Source organism: Bactrocera dorsalis, chromosome 1 (assembly GCF_023373825.1).
Source record: "Bactrocera dorsalis isolate Fly_Bdor chromosome 1, ASM2337382v1, whole genome shotgun sequence".
Classification (NCBI taxonomy): domain Eukaryota; kingdom Metazoa; phylum Arthropoda; class Insecta; order Diptera; family Tephritidae; genus Bactrocera; species Bactrocera dorsalis.
The window spans coordinates 41,313,156-41,325,110 of NC_064303.1; the positions used below are offsets into that span (position 1 = coordinate 41,313,156).

Below are 11,955 nucleotides of genomic sequence, written 5' to 3' on the forward strand. Positions count from 1 at the left end.
TCAGAGACTCTATAAAGTATACAGTATTGGACAAAACTAAAGCATTTTGGGTTTAAAGCCCAAATGACAGTAAAACATTTGACGAATAGATTAGTGGTGTTGCGGTTAGTACAGAAATTTTAACTGTTATTTACTACTATTTATTCTCAGACGAATCAAAGTTTAATATAAATATTGGAATGGTATAAGACGTGTAAGAAGGCTAAAGGGAAAAACTCAATAATATGTACTGTGACTATAAACTATAGCGGTGGTAATTATATGGTCTAGGGCTGTTTCTCTGGAATAATGGATTGTAAACACCAATATTTAAAAAAAGAAACAGGATAGTACCGTGTGCTGGCGGAAATTCATCTAAAATGGTAATTCCAGCAGGACAATAATCAAAAGTATACCTCTAGCAAAATTTGGTTGCGAAGAAATAGAGTTTATGCTTTAGACTGACCGGTGCAATCACCCGATGTCAACCCTATTCAGAACCTATGATGGAATTTTAATAAAAATTACTACTTTTTAATAAAAATTAATGAGCAATTAAAAAAAAGTAAAAATTTTACTTTCTTTAAACTTTACTATTATTTTCCATTATTTTTTTTATTTTTATTTAAAATCAAACAAACCAAAGTCGATGGTGCTTTAGTTTTGTACTATACTGTATATGTATAGCTGAGTCGATTTAGCCATGTCCGTCAGTATATACGCGACTATGTAGTACCCCAATTTTTGAGATTTTTCTTCTCAGAAGAAGTTATAGAATATAACTACTATGCAAACTGACCGTTTAAAATCAAAATAAATTTCTTTTTAAAAGATTTTTTTTTTTATACTTTGCAACATTTTGCCATAGAGTATAGAAGTTTTGTTCACTTAACTATTACTTATCTAACTAAACCAACACTAATTCAGATAGATATAAAAGTATAATATACATATACATACATACATATACCAAAACTAATCGAGATAGTCATAGAGTTATAATATTCATATACACATGTACATAATTAATCAGGATGACTAGTTTGAATCCGAATATCTTTATGTCCGTTCGCCCGTGCAACTTGTAACTTGAGCAAAAATTGAGATGTCGTCGTGAAATTTAGTATGTATAGTTCAGCATCATTTGCAAAGCACGGCGCGCCCTATATTTTATTAAATTATCAATATTTTATTATTTTCAAATTTATTAGTTAATGAGATATAGCATCTTTGTGAAGCAGCTTGTGTAAGTTTACAAAAAAATGGATCATAAAGCATTTCGTGTGTTAATAAAGCATTGCGTTTTGCGTAAGTTCATAATCCAAGAAAAATAAGGAATAGCTGATTTTGACAAGTATTTGAGTTCTCTTTAATCGTAATAAAATCGAATTTTTGCATAGATGTGTAACAATTGTATGCATACTCTTCATCGTTTCCGCTTAAATATTCCTCGCTAGAGAGCTCCTATCATAAACTCGTCCGATCGCTGCTAAATTAAAACTGCTATAGGGAAATCGCGGCTTCCGACGCCACGGCCGGCCAATACCGCCGCAAGCGCTACGTCTCGCAATTTTTAAAAACCTGGTATCTTTAAAAATGTTTATTTAAATAAGTATTAATGTTGTATTGGTTAAAATCACTTGGAAAACTAAAAAGTAAATGAAAAAAAGTTATTGTGGGACATCCATAGTAGACATATATACATATTTAAGTATGTATACCATCTCGGAGTTTTCTCTAGTCCTTTTCTATGTGTACAAAACTTAGTACATTATTTTGACAAATCTCGTAGGGTTCAGCCTGCGTTTCTAATGTAATCGGAAAAAATGTAATTGTTTACGACATCACATTAGAATCTTAAAAAATATCAGTATTTCTCCACTATTTAATGGATTTTATTATACATACATATAAACCTACCTCTTCAATCACTCAATCTATTAAAAAAACCGCATCAAAATCCGTAGCGTATTTTTAAAGATTTAAGCATACATAGGGATATAGGGACAGAAAAAGCGACTTTGTTTTATATTATACAGTAATTAACATATCCATTTGAGAACAAAACATTTTATTTTACTAGTTAAACAAATTTGCAGTGAGTGTCTCCATTATTTCTGCCAGTTCAAACTCTGTCAACTTAAACCAATAACCTCACTGGCGCCCGGCAAAATACTGGAACTATTCAGGCTGCTAGGTCTCTGGGAGGTCATGTGATATAGGAGAGGGCACAATAGACCCTAGGTCGCGGTGCATAACCTCACTTAACTATTCATTCATTCATTCAAACCAAATACTACTTATGCCTATATTCTAGAAATAATTGACGGAAAACGAAATAAACAGATCATCCCTTATCAAGCATCGTTGCGTAGTGACAAATAATTCAAACCTACATACATATATACACATGTACATACATATGTACATATATTGACAAAAAGCTATTTACTTTGAAATAAACTTCAGAAGTTAAGAATTAATAATTTGATAAGTAAGGAATGGCAAAGTTCCATTGTAACCGTACATTTTATACTCCCCTGCTTACAAGGATCAAAGCAGAGGAAATACTTTCAGATGTTACAAAACGTATATTTACAAGTAAGGAAGGTTCGGGTGCAGAAGAGTTCGACGCAAAGGAACAATGGACGTCACGGTGTTGGATCGACCATAATAATTTTTAGTGCATATTTATTATAAAAATATATTTTTTGTGTGTTTAGAAAAGATTAAAACTAAAAACAATATAATTATTGGGAAAAAAAATTTACTTTCCCCCTCTCGGATATGTTATCTCCCCGCAAAATAACTCGGGTGGTTGACCTAAATTATATACATACATATGTATGTATGTGTCAAAAACAGTTTCCTTACAAATTTCAATATATAAACCAATATTTTCTTTAATATATATGGCATAATTCCGATTTTTTGGCGCCGGGATCCGAAGATTTGATTAAAAAATATATGGGGTTATAGGTAAAGCAAACGCTTAGTTTATAAGATATTTGACTTTAAAGTTTAAAAATTCCCAAAAGTCGAGCATTTTAACACGCTATTTTATTTCACTACATTTAACACATTTTATGCACTTTTTTACTTCAAATTCATTTAAATAATCTAAACATTTAAATAAATTCACAATTTACACTTTTTGCTGGTTTTATAAGTAAGAAACCTACATATATTTCAAAAATTATTTTTTGCACTGTATCATTTATGTGCTAATAATTATGAGGAAATGGACCTCTGCCATATAATAATAATCAAATATGAGCAATTCGCTGAAAATTCTCTTTTTCGCTATAATTTCTCTTTCTTTATTTAGCAATTTTAGTTCTAATAGTGTGTAAATTATATTTCAAATTAAAAATAGTATAAACAATCTTTCCATGCATATGGATATTTACTTATTTAAATTTAATAAACAAATAAGTAATATGAGCTACATTTCGTAATATTATCATGAGTTTTATTTACATATGTGTCGTTGAAATTCCTTTATATTTGGTGTTTAAGATGTGGCAACGCTCTTTCACTCGTTTTTTTGATAATTGTAAACAATATAACCTCTTCAACGATAAATGTGCTAAGTAATTTTTAAATTAATAAATTTATCTAAAAAATAACAAAATAAAAGTGAAATGTGAACTTATTTCAATGTTTAGAGTGTAAATTTAAATATACAAAATTAAAATTTTTTTGAAATATTGAGAAATGATATGTGTTATTAATACACAATTTTTAAATTTTTAATAGGGAATATTTTAAAAATATAAGTGCTAGCAACATTATTTTTGCAAATTCCTCTTCAGAAATTCCCTTTTAGCACATACTCCATTACAACCGAAATTCGTTTTTTACCCAACCGCTAATTAAAAATTAGAATTAGTTTAGATTAAAAATTAATTTAATTCCTCATGGTTGCAAAAGAACCGAATATTAGGAAGTACTTTATACCGTTTCCACGACGGTCACATTTAGGGAACCGGAACAAGCCCGAATTATTAGTCGGACAAGTACTGTCAACTGGTCAGAAGTCTGCCGCTACAACCACAACATGTACTTGCATATTAATATAACCAAAAAATGTTATTTGGAAATCAAACATCTTTAAAATTGTCAAGAACCTAGGTGTTATTTTTTTAAATGTCGTGCTTCCATTTTGTAAAACCACTATTAATCTAATTTTATGACAGGAACTAATACTTCACGAATAAAAATGTTTCTTGTTCCTAAAAAAACGCCAATGAGTAACCTTAAATATACTTTTTACTCACCAGGAAATATATCAATTAAATTCTTAAAAATCTTGAATCAATCTAAAAGAATTGTACACTTTTCGAATAAGTACTGACAATTTCCTCACTACGACTTCAACGGTTAAATATAGAATGGACGAATGTTCGAAATACATTTTCTTAAAAAAGCTTCTAAAAATGCTTTTCGCACATTTTGCTCACGGTTGCCATTCTCTCAAATATTTACATGATATGGAATTAGCTTTCATCCTATATTTCATCCTATATTAATCTTATTTACTTTGAAAAGGTAATATTTTTATAAACCTTCAATTCAATTTAAGAGCTATTCGTCATTGCTTCGATCATAAAATTATAAACGAGTTATTTAATGGAAATGTGGAGTTATTTTAACCGTGCGATTCTGTAACGTGAGACAGTCTCAAGTCTCTAAATTTGAGATTTTGAGTTAGAGACAATTTTTGAGACTTGAGACGATTTTGCTATTCTGTAAGTGACAGTCACAAAATCTATTACATTTCATTATTCCGAGATGTTTTTGCTTTTTTTGTACTTGAATGAAAATAAATATGTCGATAACAAATATTAAATTTTCACTTACTTTGTTTCATAATATTAAAATTTATGTAAAACTGATTTATTTTTAACCTTTTCGTGTTTGAGTTGCTTACAAAGTATAAAAAAACGACAATCGATTAATATCTATGATGATCTCTATTCAGTATATTCAAAATGGCAGACAAGAATTCTTTTTAGTTTAGTGACCTGCTATCTACCAGGTCTCAATATTTTGAGACTAACGCTAGAGACTGTTTAGTGAATAGTAACTAGTCTCAAATTGAGATTTTACCTCAAATTGTCTCAAATAGAGACTAGTTACAGAATCCCGCTAATAAAAACATTAAAAACACATTTGCAAAATCTTTACTCATATTTTATCGACCATGGTATTCGTAATTTCGAATTGTAAGGCTGCCACACGTTTCATTAATTAGTTTGAAAAATTAAAGTTTCGATTACATTCATCCGCTGTGCATCGTCGGGTTAATTCATTGGATTGTTATACATACGACACATAGATGGCGTCAAGCGACAAGCAGTATCTGTCAAAAATTAAATTACAGAGAACATTTATCCAGGGAACATAAAACTAGAGAAGGTGCAAATTGAATTCTGTATGATGTTCGATTGGACGGCTAACAGAGCTTATATGATTGTGACACGGAATTTCACCATTTCGCTGCTATTTAGCAGAAATGAGCATGTCTCTAGCAGAAATATACATAAGTATGTAAAACGACTGCTTTGAAGAAAAATATACAAAGTCACACAAAGAATGTAAAGAAACATTCTCTGAGTCACATACATATGTATGCGTGATTATCGTTTATCATATGACCCGTCGCGAAAAGACGTTTGTAGGCAAAGGCATGCTCGAGAAGATGTTACGGCGTCTGTTTTTATGAATGAAGCGAGATCGCTTGTGGAATTTGCGCCTGCGTTTATGAATGAAAATTGCTTAACATAATTTTATACCTAAATTCCGTCTAGCCTGCATTGTGGTGGCGTGATGCACTTCCAGGAATTGGCTTGTGAAGGTGCATAAGCATTTCGGGTGCGCGTGCCGGAAGTCAAATCGTTGTTACTGAAACTGCTGCGGCGATTTGCTTAAGTCAGTAAGTTATGTAGTAGTTGCGCAAGTTATGTTGTCGAATTGCTGATAGGTGTTGTATTAACTCTTCCCCTCTTAGTTCGATCGTCCGCGATCGGTGTTATTGTTGGGCTGCGATGTTGTAATTTGCAGGAACGGGCCTTTCTGCACGTTTGCAATAAATTCTGCTTCTGGGCTAGGCGAAATGTACATTTTTTGTTTTTCTTTGATAATAAAAAATAAAATTGCAGTAGTGACTACTATAATTAAAACAATTGAAATAACAGAACTTAAGCTAATTATTGAGGATACACTGTTTCCATTCTTTAGTAATTTAAAATTATTTTCATGCTGAAGCTGTTTTATGTACAATGCTTCCATCTTTATTTCTTTATTAATTTCGTTTGTATCATTTATTTTTGTTATTACATTTGGTAATACAAATGTTTCAAATATCCTCAAGTTTACATTGATATATGTTCTATTAGAAATCTTTATCTCACAATTTTCGAACCTTAATAAAAATGTGCCTTTTTGGCTTATCTTTTGTTTATTACAATTTTGGGTTATATTTGAATTAAAATTCTTAAATACAAGGGTGCCTGATAGCACTTCTATTACATCAGTTTTATTAAAATTTTCAAGCTTACAGCTCGCTTCTTTAAACATTAATATATTGCCTATACATGTGTCTTCAATTCTTTTAATATTCTTTTCTAAATTATCCTTAATTTCTACATTTTATTGTTCTCGTCCACAAGGATTTCTAAATGGCTTAGTATTACTGATTTATTATTAATGTTTGGGATGGGTTCAAACTTTATTTTGGATAATGTATTCTGGGAATATTGAGGTATGAGGAGGGATAGGATGATTGTATTTTCCTGATATAGTACGGCTGTTCTAATGTGGCTGTAACTTTCAAAATTGCTAATATGATTCAGTTCAGTAGGGGTTAGAATGTCCGTTGGCAAGATACCTAATTTAGTTGAAAAAATGATTTGTCCGATGTCATCTACGTGATTGCGTAAAAGCGATATGTCGTTGCTAATTTGGTAAGTATGCATGATGAATTGAATTTTGTACTCTATTGTCTTTATTTTATTTTGTGCTAATTCAGTAAATTCGTTTATGTAACTACTAATAACAGTTTGTTGTTTGTTTATGTGGTCTGTAATGTTCGTTATCTGGCCAGAAAGAAAGTCGCTAATTTGCATTAAATTGTTAACATTATTCGTGGTAATTTCTTCGTTATTATGAATTTGTGTGAGAGCGTCCCTAATTTCTTTTTCATCGTCACTGTCCATGGAGCCTGCTATAAATTTTAGTCCTTTTCCTACGATATTGAGTAAGCCTCGTTTGACTTTAAAGTGTGGATGCAAACCGTCTAACTTCTTCTTCTTTACTGGCGTGGACACCGCTTACGCGATTATAGCCGAGCCAACAATATCGCGCCAGTCGTTTCTTCTCTTCGCTACGTGGCGCCAATTGGATATTCCAAGCGAAGCCAGGTCCTTCTCCACTTGGTCCTTCCAACGGAGTGGAGGTCTTCCTCTTCCTCTGTTTCCCGTCGAATACTTTCAGAGCTGGAGTGTTTTCATCCATCCGGACAACATGACCTAGCCAGCGTAGCCGCTGTCTTTTAATTCGCTGAACTATGTCAATGTCGTCGTATATCTCGTACAGCTCATCGTTCCATCGAATGCGATATTCGCCGTGGCCAACGCGCAAAGGACCATAAATCTTTCGCAGGACTTTTCTCTCGAAAACTCGCAACGTCGACTCATCGGTTGTTGTCATCGTCCAAGCCTCTGCACCATATAGCAGGACGGGAATTATGAGCGACTTATAGAGTTTATTTTTGTTCGTCGAGAGAGGACTTTACTATTCAATTGCCTACTCAGTCCGAAGTAGCACCTGTTGGCAAGAGTAATCCTGCGTTGGATTTCCAAGATGACATTATTGGTGGTGTTTACGCTGGTTCCAAGATAGACGAAATTATCTACAACTTCAAAGTTATGGCTGTCAACAGTGACGTGTGTGCCAAGTCGCGAGTGCGACGACTGTTTGTTTGATGACAGGAGATATTTCGTCTTGCCCTCGTTCACTGCCAGACCCATTTCTTTTGCTTCCTTGTCCAGTCTGGAGAAAGCAGAACTAACGGCGCGGGTGTTGAGACCGATGATATCAATATCATCGGCATACGCCAGCTTTAATCTTTCACACAATACGCTCGATAGAACCTTGTACGCGATGTTGAGGAGGCTTATCCCACGGTAGTTGGCGCAGATTGTGGGGTCTCCTTTTTTATGGATTGGGCATAGCACACTTAAATTCCAATCGTTGGGCATGCTTTCATCCGACCATATTTTGCAAAGAAGCTGATGCATGCTCCTTATCAGTTCTTCGCCGCCGTGTTTGAATAGCTCGGCCGGCAATCCGTCGGCCCCTGCCGCTTTGTTGTTCTTCAGGCGAGCAACTGCTATTCGAACTTCTTCATGGCCGGGTAATGAAACGTCTGCTCCATCGTCATCGATTGGGGAATCGGGTTCGCCTTCTCCTGGTGTTATGTGTTCACTGCCATTCAGCAGTCTGGAGAAGTGTTCCCTCCATAATCTAAGTATGCTCTGGGCATCGGTGGCTAGATCACCTTTGGGGGTTCTACAGGAGTATGCTCCGGTCAAGAAACCTTCTGTAAGCCGCCGCATTTTTTCGTAGAATTTTCGAGCATTACCCCTGTCGGCCAGCTTATCAAGCTGTTCATACTCACGCATTTCGGCCTCTTTCTTCTTCTGTCTGCAAATGCGTCTCGCTTCTCTCTTCAACTCTCGGTATCTATCCCATCCCGCACGAGTTGTGGTCGATCGTAACGTTGCGAGGTAGGCAGCCTGTTTTCTCTCCGCTGCGACACGGCACTCCTCGTCGTACCAGCTGTTCTTTTGCACTTTCCGAAAACCAATGGTTTCGGTTGCAGCTGTACGTAAGGAGTTTGAAATGCCGTCCCACAGTTCCCTTATACCGAGTTGTTGACGAGTGCTCTCAGAGAGCAGGAGTGCAAGACGAGTAGAAAATCTTTCGGCTGTCTGTTGTGATTGCAGCTTCTCGACGTCGAACCTTCCTTGTGTTTGTTGGCGTGCGTTTTTTGCTGCACAGAGGCGGGTGCGAATTTTGGCTGCAACAATATAGTGGTCCGAGTCGATGTTAGGACCTCGGAGCGCACGCACATCTAAAACACTGGAGACGTGTCTTCCGTCTATCACAACATGATCGATCTGGTTGGTGGTTTTTCGATCCGGAGACAGCCAGGTAGCTTGATGTATCTTCTTATGCTGGAATCTAGTACTACAGATAACCATATTTCGGGCCCCGGCGAAGTCGATCAGCCTCAACCCATTTGGGGATGTTTCCTCGTGGAGGCTGAATTTACCGACCGTAGTGCCAAAGATACCTTCTTTACCCACCCTGGCGTTGAAGTCGCCAAGCACGATTTTGACATCGTGGCGGGGGCATCTCTCATAAGTGCGCTCCAAGCACTCATAAAAAGCACCTTTGATCACATCGTCCTTCTCTTCCGTCGGGGCGTGGGCGCAAATCAGCGATATGTTGAAGAACCTCGCTTTGATGCGGATTGTGGCTAGACGTTCATTCACCGATGTGAAAGATAGTACTTGGGACGGAGTCTCTCTCCCACCACGAATCCCACACCAAACTTGCGCTCCTTTATATGGCCACGGTAGTAATTGCCACAAGGACATACTCGTCTCAGTCCTTGCCCCGCTCATCGCATTTCTTGGACGGCGGTGATGTCAGCCTTTATCTTTACGAGGACATCTAGCAGCTGGGCAGCGGCACCTTCCCAATTAAGGGACGGGACATTCCAGGTGCATGCCCTCAAATCATAGTCCTTATTTCGTTTGCCATGGTCGTCATCAAAAGGGGGGTCTCTCATCCGAGGCTGTTTGTTGTTTTTCATTGGGGGTGTTTTTTTACGTGGCGGGTCCCAAACCCAGCGCACAACCCTATGCAGGGGATGTTTCGCCTTCTCACTTTAGCTCGCCTTCAAACGGATGGTCTTAGGCTACCCAGAGGATACTTGGTCAAAGACCGGAAGTCGTGAGCTGCTTGAGTCATATGTAAAAGAATCGTTTCTGGCCACTCCCAAGTGAATGGCGATCAGAGAACTTTCCTCACTTGCGTGAACTTCTACACATGACTCCATTCTCCGTCTAACTTAGCTTCTAATAAAACAAAATTTTTATGGATTGAGTCAAGAAATTGTCTGTCCTCAAAAGTGATTGCTTTTAGAGTGTTAATGTTGCCTGAAATAAGCGATAGCGTTTCTTCATATTTCGTTAAATTGATGAAATGTAAAATTTTGTCGTAATGGTTGATTGTCCTTACTTCTCCTGTCTTAATGTTGTTGTTGGTAAGATCCTGTATGTCGATTTGTTGTGTGATCACGGTCAATGTCATCGTTAGTTGAATCAGAAAGGTACTTATAGTAGCGGGTTATTATGACTAACTGGAAAAATAATTTTAACATTGTTTAATATTTTTTTTGTGAACGATTTTACTTGACTTAGTTTTAATTGTGGAATTGTAGTTCTGCTCTACAATTTCCTTTCTGTATTTAGAAGATAACTTTGTTCCTATTCTCTAGTCTATTTTTACGAAAATCTCGTCTCCTCTGACGTATTGTTTTAACGGGGTTCGATCTTTATTATGGTACAAAAGGTCGATATTCTGTTTAGTTAATAATTTCCTAGCAGTTTCCTCTCTATCCTTATCTAATAATTTTGGGTCACTACAAGCTCTTCTGCCAAAGAAAGCTTCTACCGTGGAATTGGAGTGGCCTGCCTGTTCGTATTTATTAACTTTGCATGTTTCGCATTTTTTCATAATTTTTTTAATTTTATTTGCCATTGCAGGAAAATAATATTTTTCTAGGATCTGCATTCTATTTTCCCTGCAATTCCTATGTGCTCTATTATGGGTGCTAACTATTATTTCTAACTTTATATTTGTTAAAGTGTAAGGGATATAATAACTGAATTTTTCCCATAATACGGTCATCCGTTTTTATGCAATTTATGACGGACGGATTGAGGTATCTTTTTAAAATATCTATCAAATTTTCATCAGTATATTCGGGTTCGGTGATTAGATGGCGATGATACGTTGGAAATATAATTTTGAATTGGTAACTCGAGATTACGTCTTTATTTAAGAATATTTGATTTTTGAATGCATTAATAGGTGCTTCAACGCTATATATTAAATTGTGGGATGAACTTCCATCCGAATGAGTTGCTGTAGAGAGCGAATTCAATGGTGTATCATGAGGTATTCTAGACAAGGCGTCAGCTACGACGTTACCCTTGCCAGACCTGTAGTATAACTCATAGTTATATTCTTCAAGGATCGCCTACCACCGCTTCATTTTTTTTTTTTCTATTCTTGTTGCTTAGCAGATAGGTTAAAGGTTGGTGGTCGGTCGTGATTTTTACCTTGCGTGAACCGTATAGGTAATTTCTGAAGGAGTTTAATGCCCATATTATTGCAAGCATCTCCTTTTCGTTTGTTGCGTAGTGCTCTTCGGCTCTACTCAACGTTCGCGATATAAAAGCTATCGGCGTATCGTTTTGCGACAAAACTGCGCCTATGGCGAAGTTTGAGGCATCAGTAGCCAGTTCAAATTCCTTTTCGAAATCTGGGAAAGCAAGGATAATGTCCTTGGATGTTAGGGAATTTTTAATTTTGATAAAAGACTCGATTGCATTTTTATCGAGGTCAATCTTAATGTTGGCCGATTTGTTTTTAGACGTTCGGCCCCCTTCCCCTCTTAAAAGGGATGTCAAGGGTTTGGTGATTTTTGCGTAATCTCTAACAAATCGCCTGTAATATCCTGACATTCCTAGAAAGCTACGGAGTTCTTTTAAATTTTTGGGCTGTGGAAAATTGGAAATCGCCTCCACTTTTGGCGGATTGGTTTGGCTTGGGGAAATGAGCCAGTTGGGGATAACATTGTTGTGTTTGCTGCTGCACAAAGTTTCTCCTTGGTGA

The 11,955-nt window shown here is 36.1% G+C and overlaps 1 protein-coding gene across 2 annotated transcripts in view; it reads right to left on the reverse strand.

Annotated features, from left to right (window-relative positions):
* The window catches only part of LOC105226205 (ATP-dependent RNA helicase vasa), a 45,041-nt gene extending 40,594 nt beyond the window's left edge, over positions 1-4,447 (reverse strand). Inside the window, exon 1 of one of the 2 annotated variants that reach the window (XM_019990491.3) lies at positions 4,260-4,447. The gene's annotated coding sequence lies outside the window, so the exon portion shown is untranslated. The remainder of the gene's footprint in view (positions 1-4,259) is intronic. The other variant, XM_019990484.3, reaches the window with a different exon arrangement.
* Between the last annotated feature and the right edge of the window lie 7,508 nt (positions 4,448-11,955).